Consider the following 19245-nt stretch of genomic DNA (forward strand, 5'->3'; position numbering starts at 1 on the left):
CCTATGCCATATGATCTCTCCATGGCCCCCTGGAATAATCAAAACCTTTTACACTCACCTCACACTGTGAATAGCTGAGTATCATATGGTGGCAGTAATTGGGAAAAATGACTCAAGACGCTTCCAAAATTTGCAGTTTTCATTGTCATTTCAGGGACCCTTGCTCTTTGTTTTGGAATACTTTTTAAAGCAACTATTGTCTCTGGCTAATGAGCTGTGTCAAGTTTTCTATTTTTAAGCTCTTTTTTTCTTTGTTTAATAAAACAGTTTTGGGATTTTTTGTTTTTTTTGCAAATTGTTTAATTGAAATATAGTTGCTTTACAACATTGTGCTAATTTCTGCTATACAGCAGTGTGACTCAGTTATACACATATATGCATTCTTTTTTAATATTCTTTCTCACTATGGTTTATCCCATGAGATTGGATACAGTTCCCTGTGCTATACAGTAGGATCTTGTTGTTTATCCATTCTAAGTGTAATAATTTGCATCTACTGAAGCCAAACTCCCAGTCCAGCCCTCTTCCTCCCCCCTCCCTCTTGGCAACCACAAGTCTGTTCTCTCTGTCCATGAGTCTGTTTCTGTTTTGTAGATAGGTTTATTTGTGCCATATTTTAGCTTCCACATATAAGTGGTATCATATGATATTTGTCTTTTCTCTTTCTGACTTCACTTAGTATGATAATCTCTAGTGGCATCCATGTTGCTACAAATGACATTATTTCATTCTTTTTTATGGCTGAGTAATATTCCATTGTATATACATTGCCACATCTTCTTTATCCATTCATCTGTTGATGGACATTTAGGTTGTTTCCATGTCTTGGCTATTGTGAATAGTGCTGCTATGAACATAGGGGTGCATGTATCTTTTTGAATTATAGTTTTGTCTGGGTATATGCCCAGGCGTGAGATTGCTGGATCAAACGGTAGTTCTATTTTCAGTTTTCTGAGGAACCTCCATACTGTTTTCCATAGTGGCTGCACCAACTTACATGCCTACCAACAGTGTAGGAGGGTTCCCTTTCCTCCACACCCTCTCCAGTATTTGTAGACTTTTTTTTTTTTGCAGTATGCGGGCCTCTCACTGTTGTGGCCTCTCCCATTGCGGAGCACAGGCTCCGGACGCACAGGCTCAGCGGCCATGGCTCACGGGCCCAGCCGCTCTGCGGCATGTGGGATCTTCCTGGACCGGGGCACGAACCTGTGTCACCTGCATCGGCAGGTGGACTCTCAACCACTGCGCCACCAGGGAAGCCCGTAGACTTTTTAACGATGGCCATTCTGACAGGTGTGAGGTGATACCTCACTGTAGTTTTGATTTGCATTTCTCTAATAATTAGTGATGTTGAACATCTTTTCATGTGCCTCTTGGCCATCTGTATGTCTTCTTTGGAGAAATGTAGTCAGACAGTTTTGGGAGAGAAAGGAGACGAGTGGAGAAAAGATCAAACTGACTGAGAACTCCCTGTACTGAATATGATTAACGTTTTATTAGTTAAAAACATTCAATGTTTTCTAACTACAAAAGTGGCAATTTTAGGTTCTATCTAATATATCCAAAGATTAGGAGCTCAATTTAGAAATTAAGATTATAGGAAAAAACAAATTTGACATGTTTCTGGTGTTCTTCAAATTGTCTGACATCCATACCCAAAATATTCATTTTTAAACTTATTGTTATTCTATTTGTAAAAAGGAATGTCATCAATAGGGTGGCAGCTTTTTTCTGTCTCCATAAAGAATCAGATGAGAAGTGGGCTTAATCACTATTAAAAGAAATTCATTAGGCTGTAATTAATAACCCAAAATATGCTGATTATGAAGATGATTTATTACCAGAGCTGCCTACCGAGGTTATTTTCAACTTGAAAAGTTTCTTGAAATTTTGAGAATGTTGTTTTAAAATTATAACATTTTTTGAGAGTTTTCAAATTTTTATTTTTAGTCTATGGATTGTTCTATGTTACTCTTTATGTCTCTTTTAGTTGCTATTTTAGATGGTTTAGAATTTCTCCATTTTCAACTGAATGCAAAAAACACTTTTAGCTCTCAATAATTAGCAGCATTGGAATATAAAGACTAATGAGATATAGCACTCACTCTTATGGAACTATGAAAGGTACTTGGAGACATATGTGAGACATTCTACCAGACCCTTCCATCATTAAAGATTCAGTTCAAGTATCACTACCCACATAAATATTTTTCTGATTCTGAGAGGGTGTTTTTGCCTTTACAATTGTGGTAGCCATATTGCATCTGAGCGTTGAAAATTATCTACTTCTCTTTGCATCATTTACCCTTCTATGTGAGCCTTTCAAAGTGGGATCTGTGTCTGATTCTTTTTGTTGTTGTTGTTTTACCACAAGTAATAGTGGACATCGCATTTGACTTCCCAGAAAAATATGTTAAAACATGTTGGTAATCTTGATCTTAATGTACCCATAAATAAAGCCAAAGTTAGAGACATTGCACAGGTAGGCATTGCCTGTGATATTGCAGGTAGCATAATAAAAAATTATCATACACTAATAACCTTCTAGAAGTAAAAGTCTTTTGGAGATGACTTACTTCAATTTTCCTGGATTCCCCAGAGAGAGATATAGAGGTTTGGAGAGGTTAAATGTCTTTCCCTAGGATGCAGAATTAGTTGGAAGCAAGTTTTGCATCTTTTGTGAACTTTGAGTCAATGGTAAGGTAATTATATACCATGCAAATGATTATGTAATATTATTAGGCAATAAAATGTTATTCATTAATTGAAACTATATTAATAAATTTTACTTAAAACCAATACATTGTTTTACTTAGCACAATTGTTCCTTTCTTGAACATACCTCTTTGGTACAAGTAGAATTGTGCTTTTGCTTTGGCTCTAAACTCACAGCTAGTTTAGACAATGGCTTCTTACAGTAAAATGGGAAGGAGCAAGTGAGTATGTGTGTGTGACTGTGTACTCTGTATAATCTCTTAGAAAATGCCAAGACATAATTTGTAATATTACAAAATACTCAGTGCTGTAGACTACCTAGGAAATCGTATTATGTGTATCAGAGCCATGAGTCCAAGAGGGTGGACAAAGAGGGTTCTCATTGCAAAGCTACTGCCCAGCAGGATGGCTTTTGCAGAGATATGGATGACATAGTTTTTTTCTTCCTCTGTGAACAAAGAGCTTGTCACCTCCTCAGCACATTCATTCTCCCCTGCATGGGGTTGTGTGGCCCATGCCGACTTTCAAACTTCAATGTGCAAAAATCTCTTTAGAAATACCTTTCATTATGATCGTTTTTGAAAGAAACTTGCAAGCTGAATTTAATAGTGAGTCACAGTCATTTTAAAGCTTACTATTTCTTTTATATAAGAGATATGCTTTGTCTTGGAAGAAGACTATATGCTTAAATTATATTGACTATATCTTTGTCTTTCTCCTCTTAATCAGTTATCATGTGTTCAGTGCTCTTTTTCTATTAATATTTTCTACCGAGAGTTTTGAGAGTTCATTTTCTAAATCCAAAGTGAGTATTTTAAATACATTTATTCACTTAGAGTCATTCAATTTTCTTTGAGGTCCAAAAAGGTACCAGATGTTGTCATTTCCCTGGTATATGTTTGAGGCCTGGTAAATGTTTAATAAAGTTTGAGCTACTCTGAATATTGCCATTAAAAGTTTTCAAATGGTTAAGCTTTTCTTTTCTTCCTTTATTATCCCCCCCACTGTATTTTTTTGACAAGACTGTTTCATAGACAGCATTGTGGACTTCATCAGGGGGCACATATGCCAGATTGTTCTCTTTTAGTGATGTTAGCAGCTACAGATGATCAATGCCCTGATTTATTAAGTTGCCAGGCACTTCAAAATCATGGTATTCTAATTATAATCATTCCTTCTTCATTTATTAGTTGGATGACTTTTTTTTTTTTTTTTTTTTTTTTTTTTTTTTTTTTATGCGTTACGCGGGCCTCTCACTGTTGTGGCCTCTCCCGTTGCGGAGGACAGGCTCCGGACGCGCAGGCTCAGCGGCCATGGCTCACGGGCCCAGCCGCTCCGCGGCATGTGGGATCCTCCCAGACCGGGGCACGAACCCGTGTCCCCTGCATCGGCAGGCGGACTCTCAACCACCGCGCCACCAGGGAAGCCCGGATGACTTTTATAAACAGAAGCTTGTCCTCATCAAATTTTGATTACCCTTAGGTACACTTTCTAGGGGAAAGGCAGGATAAATGCTTTGTTTTTTTCCCTTTATTTTCCAGTTTTCACAATAATGATTCGGTTCCCTGGCATCTTTTAAATTTGACCACTGAGTTTTGTTTTAAATATCATCATGAACTGATGGACTTAAATATATTTAATATGTTTTAATTCATTGCATTTATTATCTTATTGGTACTCAAATGGTTCTATCTGGCCCAATGAGAGCCTATTACAAGATACTAGTAGTCTTTGATGGCTTCCTTAATTTCTGGTATAACAGGATATACCAGACTAATTTTGTGCATATCTTAATCCAGATCAGGAATCTGCCATTTCTCCAAAAAAATATGGTTTCTTTTAGTGAGACATTGTACTTAGTGATGAAAATCTGGACAGTAGTTGTGTTCATTGCTACTGAGTGGTCACTGTCTCTAGGCATTTTTAGTATACACATATATACACACACACGACTTCTGTGTGAGTGTTTGTCCGTGTATACATATGTATGTATCTATATAACATCATAAATTTATACTCATATTTCTAACTCAGATTTAGGACAGTAGGATTTTTAAATTTAACCTTATTCATCTTAAAACTATATCTTCTTTCTCTTAAGAAAAAAAAAAAAAAACCTCTGTTTTCAATGTCACCAACATAATTTTTCATTTGCTTTATCCCACCCTACACCAGCAATAGTCTCAGAGCACAATACCAGTATTACTCAACAGAGTGATGGGGGAAAAAATTCTTGAATAGATAGACTCACACTTAGCTTCTAGATCTGTCAAATTCCTGGAGAATCCTGTGAAAGAGAGACATATTAAACAGTATTCAATAATATAACCAGTAAAATCCACAATGTGGGAAACCCCTTGGGACAAATGACCTGAATTTTCAATCACAAAAGCAAAAATATAAGGTAAAATAAGAGGAAAATATAGATTAAAAGGGAAGAGATATTTTAGCTGTTCTAAATTTTGGATCCCAATTAAAACAAACTATTACAGAAGACAGTTGTGGACTGTATATTTGATGATACTGAGGAATTATTTTAGGTGTAATTATTTTTATGATTTTAGGTATAATAATGGTATTGTGTTTGTTGTACATTTAGGTTATTACAGAATACTGAAGGAACTCAGTTTTCAGAAACTAGTATATTTTAGCTTCTGGATATGATAATGTAAAATCATTATTTGGGTTGCTTATTAGTATATAAAATGACAAGGAAAAAGTTAATCAGAAATATGGAAATAAGAATAAAGATAAATTCCAAAATAGAGTGTTCATAGTTGCCCTCCCCGCCCCAACTTTTGTCATGATTTCTCCTCCCACACGAGAGAAAAAGATTATGTGTTGTGAAATTCTTATGTCTTGTCCAAATTGTAGAAGGCATAATGAGACTTTGCAGTTGTAACTGTGCAGACCCACTCAAAAAAGGATGACGGAGCTATACTAAAAAAAGGATGACAGAGAAATTGAATGAAAACATAACACTCGATGGAAGGGGGAGATCATAGCACACAACGATATAATTTAGTCCCCCAGTGACTTCCAAAGGGCCTTATCTGGTAGGTCAGATGATGTAGCATAAATTCTTAAGTAGATGTCATACTAGTATATGAGAAGCTAGGAATATCATAGTTTCAAAGAGCTTTGTCAGAACATCATGAATCAGAGGCTAGTAGTTGGAAGTGGGGAAATGCCTGTAATTTGGTAAGTGAAAAAAAAATTTTCCCTGTTCCTCCAGCTCATACACAGTTTCTTTCAATGGTGATTACAGATGACTATTAAAAATAAGGCTGTTCATATTTTGAAATTTTACCTATTACCAGACAAAGCAGGGAGAGGCAGGAAGTCAGAAACTGTTCAGTGTGTGAACTGAACTCCAGGATCCACGGCTGTAGGGAACCTGTTTGATTTTACACAGCATTGTATCCTCAACATCTGGTCTAGAATATGAGTTATGGCAGACTTGCAGTAAATTCTGTTGCCTCCGTGATTATGTGCATGCTGATGAGGGTGGAGACAAAGTGAAGGAAACAAATAAGAAAAAACATAGATATAAGCATTAACCACCTGGCCAGTCCCCCTTTTTTTTAATTAATGAGAGTCCTACAGCATAAATGCTCATTAATATTATCAGAATGGTTTCCTACCTCGTGACCTTGATTTCAAAATTCTGTTTTTTAAAACTTTCCCTTCCATTGCAGAACACCCAAAGAGTGAGAGACTTCTTGAATTATATTTGCTCAGTTTATCAACTTTCACAGAGGTTCCTACTTGCAAATTTAGCCTAATCATTTCCTCATCCATTCATCCTGTCAAAACATTTTTTTTTCTAATTTAGGACCTGACTGAAAATTTTCTAACTATATAGTAATATAAAGATATACAATTGATCAAAGATAGTTTTTTTTCTTCTCCTTGGATAGAAGTCAGGTGAGAAAATGAATTCAAATATATAATATTTAAAATAGTATTTGGGGCAATCCAAGTATGGGAAGACTTTCTATATAAAGTAAATCTAGATATGTTGGGGGGTGGCTTAATTACAGTAGCACATTTGGAACCTTAAATGAGGTTTCACCACTGGAAGTGAAGTGTTACAAGGAAGACAGAGACTGTAAATATGTAATTAGAAAGTATCTTATTTTTTGAGAAATAGGTTGTAAAATAAAAGCTAACAAAACATGGTTTAGTAAATACTAAAAAAAAATTCAAGAGGCTGAAGTTATACCTATTGTAGTTATAGCTGTTGAAGAGAGTGATGTAGCAGCTTCATATTTAATATCAATACTATATTCATATATTATTCATTCAATAAATATTTACTGGGTATACACTATGTGGCAGGTAGTTTTCCAGATGCTGGAGGGTGAGCAAGAAAAACAAGGTCCTTGCTGTGATTTTAATGTGATTCTAATTTTGGAATGTAGTGTATGTCATCTAATCCTGTTAAGATATCTATCTATGTGTGGGATTTCATTTGGCAAGCTAATGTTTTTGATGTCCTGTTTATAAAATGGAATATTCAACATTGTCAAGATCAAGATGGCAATTTTTCCTAAGCTCATCTGTGTTGTGGTCTTGGTTAATGTTGCTATGAGAGTCAGCAAAAGTTTTTTTTAAATGTTGAAAAGAACAAAGAAGGGTGGCAATTATATCATATAGCAGTGTATCATAAAGCTGTGGAAATTAGTAGTATAGAATATTGGTACATGAGTGAACAAGTAGCTTAATAGAATAGAAAGTCCAGAAATAGGTATATTTGTATATGTACATATGTATGTTTCATATTTTACTCATATTTAAAAATATTCATTGACCTCAACTAGGTAATATATATATAAATAAAAACCAACAAGAAATACCAAAGCCATGGGAAAATACAGTTCAATAAATGTCAAAAAGGCTATCATTATAACCTAAAAATATCATTATAATATAAAATTAGATTCTTACCTCATACCATATGAAACTAAAATCTAAATAAATTTAAAGCTTAAACATAAGGAAAAAACAACAGAAGATAATTAGGGGAATGAAGATTAAAACAATTATACCCTTAATTTTAGAAAAATTTAAATAGCTAATAAAAGCCATTGCTTGTGAACTTGTGGGAAAATGCTACTCAGACACTAAAGAGGGAATATAAATTGAATCAGGCATTCTAGAAGACAATTTGGCAGTATTATTTAAAACAAAAATTGTATTGACCTCAAGTAGGTAATTTCCCTTCTAAATATGTATCTTTGACAAAGGAGAGGAAAAAATAAGCTATGCAGAGACGTTTTTATTGGAACATTAATTGTAATACTAGAATACTGGATAGGACCTTAAAGTCCTTTTGTAGGAAATGACTAAATGATACCTACATTCCTACATTAGAGTTATACAAAGCACATGAAAGAACAAGACCTATGGTCATTAATGTGGCTATTTCATTAATATATATTTTGAGTGAAAAGAAAGCAAATTTGTAAATACTCATTACAGGATAATATCATTTAAGTAAATAATGAGCATGCAAAGCACATGATATGTTTATTATGGTTTAATAAGCCAAGACATGAAAAAGGTCCAATGATAAAATTAAAAAAGAGTAATGATCTATGTAATTATGGTCAAGGGGAAGTTTCCTTGGATGTTAGAACTGGTGGAAGATGCATACATGCTGGCATGACTGCTTACACCCCGCTCTGCTGAATGCAGCAAATATCCATTTCTGTGCTCCTCCATCAGTGGATTATCACTTCTAAGACTCTTCACTGAAAACCAAATTTCAAACTTTGGGGACAATTCTACTTCTCCAGGAGTGTTTCCATCAGAAAGATCTTAGAGTGCATCAGAAAACTTTACTTACTTGCTCATTTGTATTCTTGATTTTGGTATGTGTCTTTGGATATTTTTTGTTCCAGTTTATAGCAAATTGAAGTAAAAGAAATCTAAACCTAGAGTCATCTTTTCCAATTTTTGTATTTGTCTTCTTTAGGAGCTGACATAACAAAACACCATACACTGTGTAGCTTATAAACAAGAACTTATTTCTCACAGTTCTGTAAGCTGGGAAGTCCAAGATGAAGACACAGGCAATTATAGTGTCCGGTGAGAGTTAGCTTCATGGTTTATAGACTTCCCTAGTCTTGCTGTGTCTTCACATGATAGAAGGGGAAAGAAAGTTCTCTTAGGTCTCTTTTAGAAGGGAGCTATTCATGAGAACCCCATTCTCATGACCTAATCACCTCCCAAAAGCCCCACCTCCAAATATTTTCACCTTGAGGATTAGGTTTTAACATATGAATTTTGAGGGAATACAACTTTCAGTCTATAGCAATATCTAGATCACTTTCGTGATCTAGCTTACCTCATTATTTTTTTTTAAATTTAATTTTATTTATTTTTTTATACAGCAGGTTCTTATTAGTCATCCATTTTATACTCATCCATGTATACATGTCAATCCCAATCTCCCAATTCATCCCACCACCCCACCCCACCCCACCCCCGCGGCTTTCCCCCCTTGGTGTCCATATGTTTGTTCTCTACATCTGTGTCTCAATTTCTGTCCTGCAAACGAGTTCATCTGTACCATTTTTCTAGGTTCCACATATATGCGTTAATATACGAGATTTGTTTTTCTCTTTCTGACTTACTTCACTCTGTATGACAATCTCTAGATCCATCCACGTCTCAACAAATGACGCAATTTCGTTCCTTTTTATGGCTGAGTAATATTCCATTGTATATATGTACCACATCTTCTTTATCCATTCATCTCTTGATGGGCATTTAGTTTGCTTCCATGACCTGGCTATTGTAAATAGTGCTTCAATGAACATTGGGGTGCACGTGTCTTTTTGAATTATGGTTTGCTCTGAGTATATGCCCAGTAGTGGGATTGCACTGTCATATGGTAATTCTAGTTTTAGTTTTTCAAGGACCCTTCATACTGTTCTCCATAGTGGCTGTATCAATTTACATTCCCACCAACCATGCAAGAGGGTTCCCTTTTCTCCACACCCTCTCCAGCATTTGTTGTTTGTAGATTTTCTGATGATGCCCATTCTAACTGGTGTGAGGTGATACTTCATTGTAGTTTTGATTTGCATTTCCCTAATAATTAGTGATGTTCAGCAGCTTTTCATGTGCTTCTTTGCCATCTGTATGTCTTCTTTGGTGAAGTGTCTATTTAGGTCTTCTGCCCATTTTTGGATTGGGTTGTTTGTTTTTAATATTGAGCTGCATGAGCTATTTATATATTTTGGAGATTAATCCTTTGTCCGTTGATTCATTTGCAAATATTTTCTCCCATTTTTAGGGTTGTCTTTTCATCTTGTTTATCATTTCCTTTGCTGTGCAAAAGCTTTGAAGTTTCATTAGGTCCCATTTGTTTATTTTTGTTTTTATTTCCATTATTCTAGGAGGTGGATCAAAAAAGATCTTGCTGTGATTTATGTCAAAGAGCATTCTTCCTATGTTTTCCTCTAAGAGTTTTATAGTGTCTGATCTTACATTTAGGTCTCTAATGCATTTTGAGTTTATTTTTGTGTATGGTGTTATGCAGTGTTCTAATTTCATTCTTTAACATGTAGCTGTCCAGTTTTCCCAGCACCACTTATTGAAGAGACTGTCTTTTCTCCATTGTATGTCCTTGCCTCCTTTGTCACAGATTAGTTGACCATAGGGGCGTGGGTTTATCTGTGGGCTTTCTATCTTGTCCATTGATCTATGTTTCTGTTTTTGTGCCAGTACCATATTGTCTTGATTACTGTAGCTTTGCAGTATAGTCTGAACTCAGGGAGTCCAGTTCCTCCAGCTCCCTTTTTTTCCCCTCAAGACTGCTTTGGCTATTTGGGGCCTTTTGGGACTCCATTCAAATTTTAAGATATTTGTTCTAGTTCTATAAAAAATACCATTGGTAATTTGATAGGGATTGCATTGAATCTGTAGATTGCTTTGGGTAGTATAGTCATTTTCACAATATTGATTCTTCCAATCCAAGAACATAGTATATCTCTCCATCTGTTGGTATCATCATTAATTTCTTTCATCAGTGTCTTATAGTTTTCTGCGTACAGGTCTTTTGTCTCCCTAGGTAGGATTATTCCTAGGTATTTTATTCTTTTTGTTGCAATGGTAAATGGGAGTGTTTCCTTAATTTCTATTTCAGATTTTTCATCATTAATGTATAGGAACGCAAGAGATTTCTGTGCATTAATTTTATATCCTGTAACTTTACCAAATTCGTTGATTAGCTCTAGTAGTTTTCTGGTGGCATCTTTAGGATTCTCTATGTATAGTATCATGTCATCTGCAAATAGTGACAGGTTTACTTCTTCTTTTCCAATTTGGAGTCCTTTTATTTCTTTTTCTTCTCTGATTGCCATGGCTAAGACTTCCCAAACTATTTTGAATAATAGTGGCGAGAGTGGACATCCTTGTCTTGTTCCTGATCTTAGAGGAAATGCTTTCAGTTTTTCACCATTGAGAATGATGATTGTTGTGGGTTTGTCATATATGGCCTTTATTATGTTGAGGTAGGTTCCCTCTATGCCCATTTTCTGGAGAGTTTTTATCATAAATGGGTGTTGAATTTTGTCAAAAACTTTTTCTGCATCTATTGAGATGATCATATGGTTATTCTTCTTCAATTTGTTAATATGGTGTATCACATTATTGATTTGCATATATTGAAGAATCCTTGCATCCTTGGGATACATCCCACTTCATAATGGTGTATGATCCTTATAATGTGTTGTTGGATTCTGTTTGCTACTATTTTGTTGAGGATTTTTGCATCTATATTCATCAGTAATATTGGTCTGTAATTTTCTTTTTTTATAGTATCTTTTTCTGATTTTGGTATCAGGGTGATGGTGGCCTCATACAATGAGGTTGGGAGTGTTTGTTCTTCTGCAGTTTTTTGGAAGAGTTTGAGAAGGATGGATATTAGCTCTTCTCTAAATGTTTGATAGAATTCACCTGTGAAGCCATCTGGTCCTGGACTTCTGTTTGTTGGAAGATTTTTAATCACAGTTTCAATTTCATTACTTGTGATTTGTCTGTTCATATTTTCTATTTCTTCCTGGTTCAGTCTTGGAAGGTTATACCTTTCTAAGAACTTGTCCATTTCTTCACAGTTGTCCATTTTATTGGCATACAGTTGCTTGTAGTAGTCTCTTAGGATGCTTTGTATTTCTGCAGTTGTAACTTCTCCTTTTTCATTTCTAATTTTATTGATTTGAGTCCTCTCCCTGTTTTTCTTGATGAGTCTGGCTAATGGTTTATCAATTTTATCTTCTCAAAAACCAGCTTTTCGTTTTATTGATCTTTGCTCTTGTTTTCTTTGTTTCTATTTCATTTATTTCTGCTCTGATCTTCATGATTTCTTTCCTTCTACTAACTTTGGGTTTTGTTTGTTCTTCTTTCTCTAGTTCCTTTAGGTGTAAGGTTAGATTGTTTATTTGAGAGTGTTGTTTCTTGAGGTAAGCTTGTATAGCTATAAACTTTCCTCTTAGAACTGCTTTTGCTGCATCCCATAGGTTTTGGATCATTGTGTTTTCATTGTCATTTGTCTCTAGGTATGTTTTGATATCCTGTTTGACTTCTTCAGTGATCTCTTGGTTATTTAGTAACTTATTGTTTAGCCTCCATGTGTTTGTGTTTCTTACGTTTTTTTTTCCTGTAATTGATTTCTAATCTCATAGCGTTGATGTCAGATAACATGCTTGATATGATTTCAATTTTCTTAAATTTACTGAGGCTTGATTTGTGACCCAAGATGTGATCTATGCTGGAGAATGTTCCATGCGCACTTGAGAACAAAGTGTAATCTGCTGTTTTTGGATGGAATGTCCTATAAATATCACCTAAATCTATCTGGTCTATTGTGTCATTTAAAGCTTGTGTTTCCTTATTAATTTTCTGTTTGGATGATCTGTCCATTGGTGTAAGTAAGGTGTCAAATTTCCCCACTATTATTGTTTCACTATTGATTTCCTCTTTTATAGCTGTTAGCAGTTGCCTTATGTATTGAGCTGCTCCTTTGTTTGGTGCATATATATTTATAATTGTTATATCTTCTTCTTGGATTGATAACGTTGTTCATTATGTAGTGTCCTTCCTTGTCTCTTGTAACATTCTTTATTTTAAAGTCTATTTTATCTGATATGAGTATTGCTACTCCAGCTTTCTTTTGATTTCAATTTGCATGGAATATCTTTTTCCATCCCCTCACTTTCAGTCTGTATGTGTTCATAGGTCTGAAGTGGGTCTCTTGTAGATAACATATATATGGGTCTTGTTCTTGTATCCATTCAGCAAGCCTGTGTCTTTTTGTTGGAGCATTTAATCCATTCACGTTGAAGGTAATTATCGATATGTATCTTCCTATTACCATTTTCTTAATTGTTTTGGGTTTGTTTTTTAAGTCGTTTTCTTCTCTTGTGTTTCTCACATAAAGAAGTTCCTTTAGCATTTCTTGTAGAGCTGGTTTGGTGATGCTGAATTCTCTTAGCTTTTGCTTGTCTGTAAAGCTTTTGATTTCTCCATCGAATCTGAATGAGATCCTTCCTGGGTAGAGTAATCTTGGTTGTAGGTTCTTCTCTTTCATCACTTTAAATATATCATGCCACTCCCTTCTGGCTTGTAGAGTTTCTGCTGAGAAATCAGCTGTTAACCTTATGGGAGTTCCCTTGTATGCTATTTGTCATTTTTCCCTTGTTGCTTTCAATAATTTTTCTTCGTCTTTAATTTTTCCCAATTTGATTACTATGTATCTAGGCGTGTTTCTCCTTGGGCTTATCCTGTATGGGACTCTGTGCTTCCTGGACTTGGGTGTCTATTTCCTTTCCCATGTTAGGGAAGTTTTCGACTATAATCTCTTCAAATATTTTCTCGGGTCCTTTCTCTGTCTCTTCTCCTTCTGAGACCCCTGTAATGCGAATGTTGTTGCAGTTAATGTTGTCCCAGAGGTCTCTTATGCTGTCTTCATTTCTTTGCATTCCTTTTTCTTTATTCTCTTTCACAGCAGTGAATTCCACCATTCTGTCTTCCAGTTCACTTATCCGTTCTTCTGTCTCAGTTATTCTGCTATTGATTCCTTCTAGTGTAGTTTTCTTTTCAGTTATTGTATTGTTCATATCTGTTTGTTTGTTCTTTGATTCTTCTTGGTCTCTGTTAAACATTTCTTGCATCTTCTTGATCTTTGCCTCCATTCTTTTTCCGAGGTCCTGAATATTCTTCACTATCATTATTCTGTATTCTTTTTCTGGAAGGTTGCCTATCTCCACTTCATTTAGTTGTTTTTCTGGGTTTTTTTCTTGTTCCTTCATCTTGTACATAGCCCTCTGCCTTTTCTTCTTGTCTGTCTTTCTATGAATGTGGTTTTTTCCCTACAGGTTGCAGGATTGTAGTTCTTCTTGATTCTATTGTCTTCCCTCTGGTGGATGAGGGTATCTGAGAGGCTTGTGCAAGTTTCCTGATGGTAGGGACTCTTGGTGGATATAGCTGGGTGTTGCTCTGTTGGGCAGAGCTCAATAAAACTTTAATCTGCTTGCCTACTGATGTGTGGGGCTGGGTCTCCTCCCTCTTGCTTGTTCGGCCTGAGGTGACCCAATACTGGATCCTACCTGGGCTCTTTGGTGGGGCTAATGGCCGACTCTGGGAAGGCTCACACCTAGGAGTACTTCCCAGACCTTCTGCTGCCAGTGTCCTTGTCTTCATCGTGAGAAAGAGCCACGCTTTGCCTCTGCAGGAAACCCCCCAACACTAGTAGGTGGGTCTGGTTCAGTGTCTATGGGGTCACCGCTCCTTCCCCTGGGTCCCGATGTGCACACTACTTTGTGTGTGCCCTCCAAGAGTGGAGTCTCTGTTTCCCCCAGTCCTGTTGAAGTCCTGAAATCAAATCCCGCTAGCCTACAAAGTCTGATTCTCTAGGAATTCCTCCTCCCATTGTCAGACCCCCAGGTTCAGAAGCCTGACGTGGGGCTCAGAACCTTCACTCCAGTGGGTGGACTTCTGTGGTACAAGTGTTCTCCAGTTTGTGGGTCACCCCCCCAGCAGTTATGGTATTTGATTTTATTGTGATTATGCCCCACCTACCATCTCAATGTGGCTTCTCCTTTGTCTTTGTATGTGGGGTATCTTTTTTGGTGAGTTCCACTGTCTTTCTGTCAATGATTGTTCAGCAGTTAGTTGTGATTCCAGTGTTCTCACAAGAGGGAGTGAGACCACGTCCTTCTACTCCGCCATCTTGAACCAATGTCTAGTTTACCTCATATTTATTTATTTATTATTATTACTTTTTTGTGTGGTACATGGGCCCCCCACTGCTGTGGCCTCTCCCACTATGGAGCACAGGCTCTGGACCCATAGGCCCAGTGGCCATGGCTCACAGGCCCAGCTGCCCTGTGGCACATGGGATCCTCCCAGACTGGGGCACGAACCCGTGCCCCCTGCATGGGCAGGCAGACTCCCAACCACTGTGCCACCAGGGAAGCCCACGTCATATTTATTTTAAAATATTTTTAGTGGTATGGAAAGATGGACCTCAAAATCATAACAGTGGTTACATCTGGGAACTGGGATGAGTGTGAAAGGGGGCTATAAATCAAAGTGGAAAAAATGGTCTTTACTTAAGTTTTGCTATATTGTTTTAACTTTTTGTTTTGGAATAATTATAAATTCATAGTAAGTTGTGAAGATATTACAGAGGGGTCCCCTGTTCCCTCTCCCAGTTTTTCCCAATAGATCTGTGAATTTTTACACTAACTCTAGCATAGTATCAAACCTAGGAATTTGATATTGGTACAGTGTGTGTGTCTAGTTGTGTCGTTTTATTACATGTGAAATTCATGTAACTACCACCATTTTTTGCTTTATTTTTAAAAATTAGACCACATGTATTTATGTTACTCGAACAATTAATTTTAAAACGATGATGAAAATTACTGTGATCTCAATTCATTCATTCTTTTATTCAACAAACAGTGACTACATTTCTTCAATTGTTAGGCTCTGTCATAATTAATTTAACCAATTCTCCATTCTTAATCATTATCAATTTATTATCCTCTTTGCTTTGTTCCAGTCAGGTTTCTTGTTGCACCTCTAATAAACTCCTTCCCCTTTCAGGGACTTTCCATCTGCTGTTCTCCCTGACCTTTTCCTTGGTTCTCTCGGTATTCACAAGATTCAGATCTTCTCAGAAGTCACTTCTTGAGGATAGCCCTTCCTAACTACCCTGTCTAGTCAACTCCATTTGAGCTATGCACTCACTTAGCAAAGCCTTGTGCATTCTGTCTAATGTATCTTGTCCACTTTTCTTGTCATTATCTCCTTATTCTTTAATTTTTTCTTCAGTGCACTTAATTTCTCCATGAGTTATAATATGTATTTTTTTAATCATGTTTTTCCTTTTAGATTATATGTTCTGTAAGGACAGGGACCTTGGTCTATCTTATTCATCAAGTGTCTGGCACAGAGTAAGCACACAGAAATATTAAAGTAATTAAATAGCTTTGTTTTGAGCATGGTGTTACCTAAGACTTTATATGAAAGAGGAAGAAGCTTGTGTAAAAGTAGAGCTTCACCAAAAGCTGTAAATGAATATTACAGGAGAAAAACTCTGGGTGGCAAGGAAGAATGGGAAACAATTGAATCAAGGTCATAAAGGGAATTAGTTTTTTAAGGATGAAAGAAGAAAGGCAACAATACTGGGTTAATCTAAGGAAAGTTGGGGTCAGATGATTTGGTGAAAGTAGGGCAGAATGTGTTTAGTTAAGAGTTTGAAAAAAAGGAAGAAATGCTGGCAACAGCCCATGTATCTATTAATATATCATCAACTGTGATCCAGCTAAGACAGATAATTTAATTGGAAGTTTAGCAAATGCTTGGTTAACCAGCTCTCTTGATCTATTTCTTTTAAAATCCGCTTGACTACCTTTCTAGTTCCTAGAAGTTAGGTAGTGAACCTGAATTACTGGAGTATAGACTGGGAAAGTTTTGCTGGAAGGGGTATTCAGAAGATACCTGGAACCAGAACTGCTGTAGTAGTCATGAAATTTCCTTCCCACTAGTCATGAATGCTTTCATCCCACTCGTATTGGATTAAAGGCACTTTAAGACAGGTAGTACTGTCAAGGGCAGAAATATAAAATGTATCACTGTTGAGCACTCATAGTTTGATTATACGGTACAAATTCATCAGAACTATGTCAATCTAAATACCTGGTTGAGGTGGATTTGCAATGAGGCTAATGAAGCTTAAGTTACAGGACTCCTCTTTTATACCAAGTGTTTTCCAAGGACCTAGGAAGGACTCTAGGAAGAATTCTAGCAATGTATTTACATGGTAATTTGATATTATAAGATATGTTGAAATAATGTATTTTAAACATAATGGGTTAAGATCTTTGTCTCCACTTTAACTTTTCCTCTGTCATACTTTTGTTGGATGGTGTTACTGTGTTCATGAGCATTTTTGGTGCTAACTAAGGGGAATTGAGTTGGGATACATTTTGTTGGATTTAGTAGGATTTTTTTTTAGGTAGTTTGCAGTCATACTGTGTATTAATTTACTGCTATCCATTCTGACACAGTAAGGGCTTCCAAGAATACTCCACATGCTCAGTTTTATATCTTACCTAGTGAAGTGACTGAAGGTGAAGGAACAAAGGTCCTATTGTGATATAAACATGTTTTATGGCACCTGGCACCAGAAGAATGTGTATAGTGGGGAGATACAAATTTGAAATTTATGAAGTCAGAAGCTATTGTGTCAAAAATTTTTCCAGTCATTGGATGTACAGTTATAAGCATGGGATTTGGTTCTTAGTGCTACCTAAGCAAAATGGATGTTTCATCCTGTCTGGAGTATATAAATAAGAATAACATACAGAGTACACAATTAGAGATGAATTACACCTTTTCCTTTTTTGATCAGAATGAAAAGAAATAAAATTGATCAGAATTCTTGGTTTCATAGGACAAAAACACATAGAAGTACTATGAACAAATAGTATGTTTATGCATGATATTAACCTGTTTTATGAGTCACAGATCACAATATTGGGTCACCTTTTGGAATACCTGACACATCTTCTGGTAATTCCAGGTGAAACAACACCAAAATTTTATTGACATGGAGAAACAGCCAGAAAAAAAAACCAAATGTTACAGTGACAAAATCTCATGTATTAATAAGTCAAGGTAGTGTATGAGCAAGTTGATTACACACTTATGTAGCTCAATACACAATGGCAGCAATTTAAAATTGTTTCAAGATTATCCTTATGTGTGCCTTAAATTCAGAATAATTTTGTTTATACTTTAAGAATGATTGATTATACCAAAAATATCCTCATACATGCCAAAAACGTATATCTCTTTGTTGCCCCCCAAAAAAGATAAATGAAGATGTTCAAAATGTCAAAAAAACTTGAACATGAAAACTAAAAACCAATGATGGTCAAAAATTATGAAAATAAGGAAAAGAATCACTCTTGGTAAGAAAATGCAAATTTTAAAATGAGAAGAGAACTGGTAAAGAAAATTATGAGATAAGAAAATATTTGCAAATCATATATCTGACAAGGGATAATATCCAAAATATGTAAAGAATGCATACAATTCAATAGCACACAAAAAATTCAGTTAAAATGGACAGATTGGGAATTCCCTGGCGGTCCAGTGGTTAGGACTCTGCACTTGCACTGTTGAGGGCCCAGGTTCAATCCCTGGTCGGGGAACTAAAATCCCACAAGCTGTATGATGTGGCAAAAAACACAGAAGCAAAGAAGACAGAGGAACTGAAGAGGAATTTCCAAAAAAGAAATATTTTTGGAAAATTTTGGAATTTTTCCAAAGAGGACACACAAATGACCAATACATACATGAAAATGTGCTCAACATCACTAATCATCAGGGAAACGCAAATCAAAACCACTTTGAGACATCACCTCATACCTGTTAGAATGACTATCATCAAAAAGAAAAAAGACCATAGGTGTTGGCAAGGATGTGTGGAAAAGAGAACCCTCATGCACTTTTGGTGGAGATGTGAATTGGTTCAGCCACTGTGGAAAACAGTGTGGAAGTTCCCCAAAAAAGTAAAAATTGAACTACGATATGATCTAGCAGCTATACTTCTGGATAGCATGAGAAAATAAAATTACTTTCTCAAAGAGATAGTTGCACTCCCATGTTCATTGCAACATAGCTACAGTAGCCAAGATACGGAAACAGCCTATGTGTCTGTCAACAGATGAATAGATAAAGAAGATGTGATATACATGTACACACACACACACACACACACACACACACACACACACATACTGGAAAGCCATGAGAAAGAAGAATATCAAAGGCATACTGTTGTTTGAGGCAGTATGGATGTGCCTACCAGTGGGTATCATGCTAAGTGAAATAAGCCTAACAGAGAAAGATAAATACTGTATGATCTCACTTTTATGTGGAATCTAAAAAAGCCAGACTCATAGAAGCAGAGACTAGACTGGTGATTACTAGTGGGTGGGGGAA

At 36.1% G+C, this 19245-nt stretch overlaps 1 non-coding gene across 1 annotated transcript; it reads left to right on the top strand.

The window, feature by feature from the left end:
- The first annotated feature begins 18379 nt into the window (after nt 1-18379).
- Nucleotides 18380-18452, top strand: TRNAA-UGC. Its single transcript has one exon. It is a non-coding gene; the product is annotated as a tRNA-Ala (tRNA).
- Nucleotides 18453-19245: the final 793 nt, after the last annotated feature.

This window comes from Phocoena sinus, chromosome 5, assembly GCF_008692025.1.
Source record: "Phocoena sinus isolate mPhoSin1 chromosome 5, mPhoSin1.pri, whole genome shotgun sequence".
NCBI lineage: Eukaryota > Metazoa > Chordata > Mammalia > Artiodactyla > Phocoenidae > Phocoena > Phocoena sinus.